Genomic DNA, 11,290 nt, shown 5'->3' on the forward strand with positions numbered 1-11,290 from the left:
GATAATTGAAGTACAATGTCAATATGATTTCTGAAATATCAAGAGTACCATTTTGTATATGGGAGGGAGGGAAGAGTGGTGAAGAGAAGATAACTTTCATGGAATCATAGGCATTTGATCCCAATATCACAAGGGGGTTGTTTGCCCTGATTTGTCCTGACTTTATAGTTTAGTGAAATATGAAGTTAGTTGATTTTTTATGTTAATGAGGCAGATGTTATGTGAAGTTAGTAAGAGAGGAATAGAAACATTTCTAAACAAAAAAAAATAGAAGAGACTTCAACAATATGATTAAAAGATTCATTTCTAAAATATGTAGAGAACTGAGCAAAATTTTAAAGAATATAAGTCATTATCCAATTGAGAAAAAGGTTAAAGGATATGAAAGGTAGTTTTCAGATGAAGAAATTAAAATTATCTATAGTCATGTAAAAGAATGTTCTAAATTGCTATTGATTAGAGAAATACAAATCAAAACAACTCCGAGGTATCACCCCACACCTATCTGACTGGCCAATATAACAAAAAAAAAAGACAATGATCAATGTTGTAGGGGATGGGGACACTAATACACTGCTGGTAGAGTTATGAATTGATCCAACCATTAAGGTGGACAATGTGGAAACATGCCCAAACGGCAATTAAACTGCATATCCTTTGATCCAGTAATTACACTACTGGGTCTGTATTCCAAAGTGATGATAAAAAAGGGAGAAAAACCCACATGTACAAAATATTTATAGCAGTTCTTTTGTTGGTGGTAAAGAAGTAGAAATTGAGAAAATGACCATCAATTGGGAAATGGCTGAATAAATTATGGTATATGAATATCATAAAGTTGTATCATTCTGTAAGAAATCACAAGCCAGCAGACTTCAGAAAAGCCTGGAATGACTTGCATGAACTGATGCTGATGAAATAAGCAGTACCAGGAGAACATCGTACAAATTAACAGCATCATTGTGAGATGATCAACTATGATATATGCTCAGCTCTTCTCAATAGTTCAGAGATCAAGGACAGTCCTAAAAAACTTGGGAGGGAAAATGCCATCCATAGCCAGAGGAAAAACTATGGAGTCCAAATGCAGACCAAAGCATACTGTGTTAACTTTTTAAAACTCTTTTATGTTTTTTCTTTCTCATTTTTCCCTTTAGCTCTAATTCTGTGATAAGACTAACATGGAAATAAACATGAATGTACATGTGCTACTACCTATATCATCTTACTCACTACCATGGGAAGGGGGAAGGAAAGGGAGAGTGGTATACAAAAATGCAGAATTCAAAAGCTTGCAAAAGAATGAATGTTGAGGGGTAGCTAGGTAGCATAGTGGATAAAGCACCTGCCTTGGAGTCAGGAGTACCTGGGTTCAAATCCGGTCTCAGACATTTAATAATTACCTAGCTGTGTGGCCTTGGGCAAGCCACTTAACCCCATTTGCCTTGCAAAAAAAAAGAATGAATGTTGAAAATTATCTTTACATGCAATTGAAAAAATAAAATAATATAAAAAGCATCATCATTCACATCCAGATTTGTGTTATCTAGGTATGCTTTTCTGTTAATAGCCTAAAAATATTTTCTGGGTTAGTAACAGTTGACAGAGGGGAAAGAGTGAAGGCAGACAGAGTTTCATGGGAACAAAGAATCAGGAGGTAAAGGTTTTATTTAATCCTGTTTCTATCCCTAACTAACAGCCTTAAGCAAGTCATTTGAGCCTCAATTTCATCATCTCTAAAATGGAAATAATAATCTTGTGTTACTTCAGACTTCTCAAAAGGAACTTGCTGTTGACTGAAGTAAATCATTGAATCTGAAGGAACTTCCCACTGTCTGGGGAGAAAGAGATGGAGTTCAAATCAGGATCCAAGTGAGAGCATAAAGCAGAGATTAAATGACAGGACACTAAAATCACAAGCATAAAATAGAAGCAACTATTGGAAAATTAAATGGAGGTTTTAGGAAACAGAAGTTGGCTTAAAAAGACTCATGATATTGAATGAAAGTACTTTTTAGCAATAATGACAGATTATTACATATATCAATATATTAGGAGGAAAATATTTTCTTTGTCATTTATCTAGGAAAACAACAAATACCAATTGAATGCATCATATAGATTAAAAATATAAAAATGTGTATGCAAGTATTAATGGGTCCTTTTGTGGTAAAGGGTGAATTCGAGGAAGACTAGAACCTTGGTGGGAGGGCTGCCAAACACTTTTCAGGGCTTCTTTTCACCTTCAATGTCCACCTGAGCCATCTAACTCTCATCTATGGTTCCAAAAAACTGTAGCAGGCACAGTAGCCACACCCCACAAAACCATTTCAGCAGGCAGGCTAAGCAGGTTGAGGGTAACCAAGGGAGTCTCAAGCTCATCAATGAGTAGTAGTGGGTATCTACCCCAAGTATGTGAAGTCTTCCTTTGGAAGAATGTGCAGAAGAAAACAATTTGTTCCAAAGGTCATGAAATCATGAAGCCATGAAGCAGGTGCTGTGGATGTTTTAGAGCATGGTTAGACAGACTTTCAAAGACACCAAGGTCATCCACTGCATCTAGAACCATCCCCAGTTGTCTTGACTCTGTCTTGCTATGTTGGATCATGATGACCTTGGAAGAAAGAGTGAGGCGGTTGATTTCATGCAACTATTCCTCACTTAAATCCAATTTATGCACACAACAAAAGATATCATTTATAACCATTCCTCAAAGTCCTGTGGTGACAGACAGGTGACAAAGCAGCAGGTGCAGATACATTGGGAACTATAGTCACAACCCTGAACACAGGCGATCCAGGCCATAGGGTTATTTTCCCACTGAAAACAGCAATGATATTTAGCACACCCCTGGGTGACTGGGCAACCCTTTTAAAGATCACACTGCTCACCTCCTGATGTGAGAAAGGAGCTAGAAAAGGTGTCCTAAAAATTGTTTACTTATTCAACCCTGGCCTGATTACCTTAGCAGGCAGTGAATACCAGAGTGCAGTAGAGACACAAACAAATCTACAAAAACTTCTTCAAAGAAGATTCTACTCATCAGTACATGAAATTTTCCCACACTCATAGACAAACAACTCCTTGAAAAAGGTATCAGTAGGTATCAGTATCCAAATAGTAGCCCTGAGTGAAACAAGACTAGCAAATTAAGGCTAAAATACTGAAGTTGGACCTGGATATACTGGCTGTAATGAAAGAGAACTCTGTGAAGCTGGGCTAGGTTTTGCAATCAAAACTAATCTAGTCAACATTCTTGAATGTCTACCAAAAGGAGTGAATGACAGGCTCATGACAATGAGATTGCCACTTCCAGGAAAATGCCATGCCACCACCATCAGTGCCTATGCTCCTACCATGTCAAACACTGATGAAGTTAAAGAAAATTATTATGAAGACCCGGACACCCTTATCATCAATGAACCAAAAGAGGGCAAAGTTATAATTCTGGGTTACTTAAATGCCATGTTAACAAACATGGCAGGGAGTCCTTGGGAGGAATGGGGGTGGAAACAGCAACAGCAATGGTCACTTACTACTGAAGACTTGCAAATCTCCTGACCTCATCACAAGCAAAGTCTTTCATTTACCTAAATGCAAAAAAAAAACTTCCTGGATGTACCCTCAAACCAAACATTGGCATCTATTAAATTTTTTGATTGTAAGGAGAAGAGACAAGCAGGATGTGAGAATGACAAAGGCAATGTGTGGTACAGAGTGCTGGAATGATCACAGACTCATCCTTTCAAAGATAAATATTCACATTCAACCAAAGTGAAAGCCCCAAGGCAAAAATAAATACTAAAATAAATAATGTCAAGAGATTAGAGTATCTCTCTCTGACCAGGAACAATTTATTGCTAACTTGGAGAGAAAACTGAGCCAACACACAGTCGGCAACAGTGGAGCAGAAAAAGAGTGGGCAACTTTCAGAGATATGGTATAAAGCAATGTATTTGCTCATCTGGGCCAGATACTCACAAACACCAAGACTGATTTGATGAAAATGATGGGGAAATACAGAAGCTGCTAAATGAAAAAGGAGAACTCCACAGGGTTTACCATAGGATAATTCATCCATTTCTAAGAAGGCAGCATTTAATTCCATCAAAAGTAAAGTACAAGCAAAGCTTAGAGAGATTCAGGACTTGGTTAAGTAAGCCAAAGAAATTCAATTTTAGGTCTCTGGAATTCATGCCTTCCCACCCACCTGCCTGCCCTCCGGTCCTTTACCTGCTACCCAGCTCCATGCACTTGCCTCTCTCCCCTTGCCCCATCATCTTCTGGCCTACTGACACGTCCACAACTCCTGAAAACATGTCCTTTTTTGCCATCATAGGAGCCTCAGATGCCATGCTCTTGGGACAGTTTATGGCACAGCAAAAAGTGACACTGGTATTGCAACCATGTCAGTCATGTGACCTGAGCTGATCATGAAATCAATCATTGCTTTCTTCATGGCCCATATCATTACTATCTATGATCTGGTGATGGCCGTTCTCATCTCCAACTCTCTGACAGAGCATATCAGCCTGTTCAAGAGAGCTTCCTTCAGCTGGGAGCAGGCCTCAGTGTGGATCTGAATGGGGTTGGCAGTTGGCTTTGTCATTGGCATTCATGGAGATGCTGCTGTTCAAGGGTACAGGACAGCAGCCCTGACTATTCGTGGGGATAATCCTAATTCTGATCTTCAATGAGGTGTTTGGTCTGTATAGCCTGATTGTGGCCCTTATTCTCTCTACAAAGTAGGCCCTCTTTTCTCCTTTTTCCCAGTGCCCCACCCAATCCTAAGTCACCCGTAAATTACAGAGTATGATGTAAAAACCTGTCTTGAACCACCCCCATCCTTCCCAATTTGCTCCAGAATGAAAGGCCTGACATTTGGTGCAGTTGTCCAATCGGTAGTTGGTCTTGTAAATGTGCAATATCTTAGTAACTCTTCTGTCTGTGTTGCTCTACACCACATAGGATAGAACCTGAACCAGACCTGGCTGGGGCTGAGGCCTCCTGAAGTCTACCAGGCAGCTGTGCAATCTACCTACCCATTTGCCATTAGTACTCTACATATAAAGATGAATTAGAATTGTCATTTTTCTCTTCACTGGATGTTTATTTATAAAGATTTGACATGATCATAATGTTTACGGAACAAAAATTTTCAATTTCCCATGTTATATATCAATCTTAAGTATAAGTAGATTATTGCACTGTGGGGTAAAATGTAAAATGCTGAAAATTCCTTGGATGTGATCATTTGAAATTCAAGATTTCTGTAGTGTCCTGGTATGAGTAAGAATTGTATGATTTGGGAACATGTTGAATATGTGTTTCCAATGGCATGCCAGAGTTCACAGTGATATTTCCAAATAAAATTCTGATTGGAAAAAAAGAAATTCAATTTATGCAGATAGTAACAAACCAAAATGATTTTATGATACATCTTAACTATTCAGTACTGATGAACGCACATTGATTAACAGTAGGGACATGATCCTAGAGAGATGAGTTGAACACTTCCATAGTGTTCTTATCAGACCTTCCCCATCAATGCAGAAGTCACTGATCATTTAGCTCAAGTTGAAGTCAATTAGTCCCAAGCTGAGGTTCCAACTGAAGAAGAGGTTTTGAATACCATTAGACTCCTTTCAAGTGGCAAAGCACCTGGCGCTGATTGTATTCCAGTTGATATCTACAAGATATCCATTATTCATTCAAAAACTGATTGAAATTTTGCAGGTTATATGGCATGATAAGGTTATCCCCCAAAGATTCAAGGATGTCTCCATTGTCCATCTCTACCTTTAGGTAAGGGAATAGATTGTCCTGTGACAATCATTGAGGTATTTCTCTTTTTTGTCATTGCGGGTAAGATTCTTTCCAGAGTCCTTCTCAATAGGCTGATACTTCACCTGGAAGGTCTCCTCCTTGAGAGCCAGTGTGGCTTCAGAAAGTATTTAGGAACAGTTGATGTGGTGTTTGCTGCCCAAGAACTCCAGGGAAAATGCCATGAACAGAAGAGAGGTCTATATACTTTTATAGATCTAACCAAGGCCTTTGATACCATCAGTCACAAGGGTTTATGGAAAATTATGTCAAAATTTGGTTGCCCAGAGAAGTTCATCAGTATTTTTCAGGACAGCCTACATGCCCAGGTTCTAGATAGTAGATGTTGCTCTCCAGATTTCCCAGTCACCAATGTAGTAAAACAAAGATGTGTCCTTGCTCCCATGCTTTTTTAATATGATGTTTTCAGCTTTGTTATCAAATGCCTTCACTGAGGATGAACATGGCCTCAAGGTCAGCTAATGCACTGATAGCAAATTCTTAAACTTGAAAAGGCTACAGGCTAAGACCACAGTGAAAGGATTGTTGGTGCGTGATCTTCTGTTTGCAGATGAATGTACATTTTCTCTGAAGCTGAGATACAATAAAATATGGATCAGTTCTCTGATTCTTGTGCTATGGTCTAACAATTTACACCAAGAAAATACAGGTGCTACATCAGCCAACACCATGCCATCCATATGTAGAACTATCGATTAAAGCAAATGGAAAAGTTTTGAGTTTCTTGAACAAGTTCACTTACCTTGGCAGTGTCCTTTCCAAGAAGGTACACATTGACTAGAAGGTTGACACAAACATTGCTAGAGCTAGCTCAGTATTTGGGTGGCTCTGAAAGAAGGTATGGGAGAGAAGAGGTATTAGACTGACTACGAAATTGAAGGTCTAGAGAGTCATTGTTCTGACCTCATTTCTATATTCCTGTGAAACCTGGACAGTCTACTGGCACCATGTCAGGAAACTGAATTGCTTCCATTTAAATTGTCTTAGAAAGATCCTGAAGATCACCTGGCAGGAGAAGATACCAGACACTGAGGTCCTTTCTTGAGCTAAACTGCCCAGCATTCCAACATTACTACAGAGAGCACAATTACAATGGGCTGGTCATGTTGTAAGAATACCAGACATACTCTTGCTGAAAAAGCTATTTTATGGAGAACTCACACAGGGCAAATGCTCACAAGGGATCAGAAGAAGTGATACCAGGATACCCTGAAGGTCTCATTGAAGAACTTTAGAATTCCTTGTATAGCATGAGAAACACTGTCGCAGGACCAATGCATAGTTTGCCCTCATCAGTGAAGGTACTACGCTCTATGAGGAAGGCAGAATTGAGACAGTTCAAAGGAAACATGACATTCATAAATTTAGATTACTCACCCCAGGTGTTCACACATGGACTATTTGTGCCCAACTTGTGGTAGAACATTCCAAGTTTGTATTGGCCTTATCATTCACAGTCAGACACACTGTAATTTTTCTCAAAGTGATGTCATTTTGATCTTCTTCAATAACAAAGGACAACAAACTAACCAACCAACCAACCAACCAATTGGTTCTTTGATTGAGAATGAGATGAAATTTCACCTCAGACAGAGAGAAAAGAATCCCACCTAGAGAAATTCCATTTACATATATGTATATATACATATATATATATGCACATGTGTATGTGCATATATATGTATATATACATCATTCCAAAGATTCTAACTCTCTCTGTTGACTCCCTGAAGCATCCCCAGTCCACATATCCTGTAGAATGTTTTGTCATCATCTACCTCTCAGGGATAATTTGATGATCAAATGAGATCACAGCATCATAATTCTGAAGCATTAAGAGGCAACTTTAGAGATCACCTTTCCCACCCTTCTCATTTTATACAAGAAGAATTTTGGGCCCAGAAATTTTAAATGATTTAGCCAAGATCACCCAGGTTATATTCAGAAGAGTTAAGTTTTAAACTCATTCTCTGACTAGATTTCCACATTGTTTTCCACAGTCTTTTGAATCATTACTGTGAGATAAGGGACTAAATTATTCAAACCTTTTGACTAAATTGATATTGCTGCTAGACCCAGGGAGTTTATAAAAAAGAAAGAAACAAAAATCCAATAAGAGCCAAGCTTGTCATAGCAACACTTTTTTGCAGTGGTAAAGAGTTGGAAACAAAGTCCCCTAGATTGGGAGAGATGACGGTAATAGAATAAGACTAGTGCATTAAGATATGAGGAATTCAGAGAAACCAGGAAAGATGTGCATGATCTAATGTAAATCAAAGACATCAGAATCAGGTGTTCAATATTCACAATGACTGAAACAATGTATATAAAAAAATCCCAACGGAGTGTCAAAGTTTGAGCAACTGAAAAACCAATGAAGGTTTTAGGAAACAAATAATGAAATGCATTTCCCTGATCTTCCCAGAGGAACAAGAAAGGGCAAGAGCATAATGTCACACACAGTGTCAGTCATTCTCACTGAATTGTTCGTTTTTGTCTTTTGGGGTATCTGCTTCAAAGAAAGGCTCAGTTCAAAGTGATAAGAGAGTAGAACCAGAGAAAAACTCTGAGGTAAGAACAAAATGTATTTTTTGAATGTGTTTGGAAAGGTCATTATGAATCATGAAAACTGTCAAAAAGTCAACTTTCAATGCTTCATCATGACATGGAGGCAATCTCAAAGTATTTATATCAATGCAAACTGTGTCAAGTCTTAACAAACTTGTTTTTGTAAAGTTCTGGAGACAAATTCTGTCTGCCAACCAAGAACAAGCCTAGATGTATCGAAATACAGATAGATTCATCACCAGCAAATAAAACAAAATAATTATTTGGGAATGATAAACCTGTTTATGTGTGTGTGTACATATGGTTGCCTATTGCACATGTTTATATCACATTGTGCATATATAATGGATGTATATGCCAGTGGGTATTTGAATGAAAGAGATCAAGGTTTCATAGAATCTCATTCTTCAAACAAAAACTGAACATGTACAGGCTAAGACCAAATCCAAATTATCCAGATGCCAAGAGGTTCTTCCTTTGCAACAGTGCATTTAAGAACCCTCAGGCTTTGTCCAGACACTGCCCTCTAAAGCCTGCTAGATCTTCCATCTGCTTTGAAGCTAGATTCTACTAAAGATGTTACTTCCTCCAATTGTAATGTAAGCAACTTGAGAGCAGAGACTGTCTGTTTTCTGTCTGTATTCTCAGGGTGTAGTGCATATAGCAAGTACTTGGTATTAACACATTTACTTACTGAATATTTTTTCATCCGCTTCTTAGAAGGAAGAAGTCATGTTGTTTCTATGAAAATTGACTGATATTGACCTTACCATCAAGAAGACATTGGTTCAAATTGTATCTCTGATACTTTCTAACAATGTGACATGAACGAATCACCTAACCTTTTCTAATTTCAGCTTCTCATCACCAAAATATAAGAAATAATTACCTGTACTACTGCTTCACACAGATGGTATAAGAAAAATGTTTTGTAAACCTTAAAAAAGAGTGTCATAAAAAATATGTGTTGATGATAGATAGATATCCCAAGAATTCTTAGAAGGGCCTGAAACTTAACTCAAACCACTGATTTTGATAATATTTTGGCATTTGACTTGAACCAAAAGCCTTTACTCAGTTTTTCTGTTTTTAGACAGCCATACTGCTACCTACATCTCTCAACTAACTACAAAAAAAAAAGTTATCTGTTGGATACTCTAGAAGAACATTCTTGGTGAATCATCTATGCTTTCCAGTCTATTAATAAGTAATTAAACCAAAAAAGAATTGCCTTCCAAAATTTAGTTAAAGAGAAATTCATGTTTTATTGAAATTCATTTATTCAGGAACATTTGTTATGCACCTAACATATATTTGATTACTATTCAGGTCTATGGATAGTATATAAATGAATCAAAAGACACAGCATCTAGTTTGGAGTTTACCAAGTATTTTTTTTTAGTTTTTGCAAGGCAATGGGGTTAAGTGGCTTGTGCAAGGCCACACAGCTAGGTAATTATTAAGTGTCTGAGGTCAGATTCGAACTCAGGTACTCCTGACTCCAGGGCCAGTGCTCTATCCACTGCGCCACCTAGCCACCCCAAAGTTTACACAGTTAAAGAGACCAAGCATAAGAACAGAGGGAAGCAAGGAGGTCTGATGGAAACCATTAAGCTACTTTCTAACTCATTCTATTTTCAGTGACGTTTCTGAGTCCTGATTTCCTCATTTATTAAATGGATAAAATAATACTTATGCTACTTACCTGATAAGGTTGTTGGAATGATCAAATAAGAACAAATAAGTGAAATCTTTGGAAATGCTATTCTGTTGTGATGAAGGTGATTTCTGTAAGCTAAATTTTATTCCACTCAGTGGAAAAGATAAGTCACAGGCAATTTCTCTAGGGACACAGTAAATCATTTAAACTGAATTTAGTGGTTGTTTCATTAAATTACTGATTAGACTGAGCCTGGTAATACTTTCTGGGGAATTATGGCCCTTATATTCTCTTACCACCCTCCACACAATACTTCTAAATCCACATTTATGGTGCAAATGATATTAAGAGACTTGTGGATGTATTCTCTTTATATAAAGCCCACCCAAGTTTGTTCTCTACTGATATAAACTTTGTAAACTACTTGTAATGTCTTGAACCACAAAACAGTTTAGGCTCACTGACAAATATTTAAAGAAGTCCAAGATTGAAGAATATTAAATTCAGCCTCCACCATCCTTTATTAATTGAACTACTGTGAACAATTTGTTCTAGATTCAAATGCAGATTCTATCTTTTACTAGTTAGATGACTATGAGTAAATTATTTAATCTGTCAATTATAATTTTCTCTTCTGTCAAATAGGGATATGATCTTTGCTTTCATTAACTTCATAGAATTATTTGAAATAAAGTGTTTTTAAATCATATTTCATTATTTTGCTGTTGTTCAGTTTTATCTAACTCTTTGTGACCACTTTTGGGGTTTGAGGGGGTTTTCTTGACAAAGATATTAGAGTGGGTTCCCATTATTTCTCCAGATCATTTTAAAAATAAAGAAACTGAGGTAAACTGCCTAGGGTCACACAAATATTAATTGTCTGAACCTGAACTTGAACTTGTCTTCTTGTAGATGCCATAAATGTCCTGGCTGCCATTTCACTATTTAAAGGTAAGCTATTATTAAATAACTATGAGTATCTTCCTTTGCTGTTCTGAAGATTAAGTTTATTCAATCACAAACTGGATGTATTAACCCTTGTTGAAAAGAAAGTTATTTACAGTCTTAAAGTCTATAAAAATGTGTTCTGTTCTTGCCCTTAGTAGAGGGCAGCTAATTAACAAGATTATGACTATGGTTATTCACATCTTCTCACCTCTTAGTAAAATTATAGAATTATATATTATATTAGTTCCCACAAGTTATTCCACATTCACT

At 37.3% G+C, this 11,290-nt stretch overlaps 1 pseudogene; it reads left to right on the forward strand.

The window, feature by feature from the left end:
* Positions 1 to 4,194: 4,194 nt before the first annotated feature.
* On the forward strand, positions 4,195 to 4,749 carry LOC141499394 (V-type proton ATPase 16 kDa proteolipid subunit c-like; annotated as a pseudogene).
* The last annotated feature ends 6,541 nt before the right edge of the window (positions 4,750 to 11,290 follow it).

Source organism: Macrotis lagotis, chromosome X (genome assembly GCF_037893015.1).
Source record: "Macrotis lagotis isolate mMagLag1 chromosome X, bilby.v1.9.chrom.fasta, whole genome shotgun sequence".
NCBI lineage: Eukaryota > Metazoa > Chordata > Mammalia > Peramelemorphia > Peramelidae > Macrotis > Macrotis lagotis.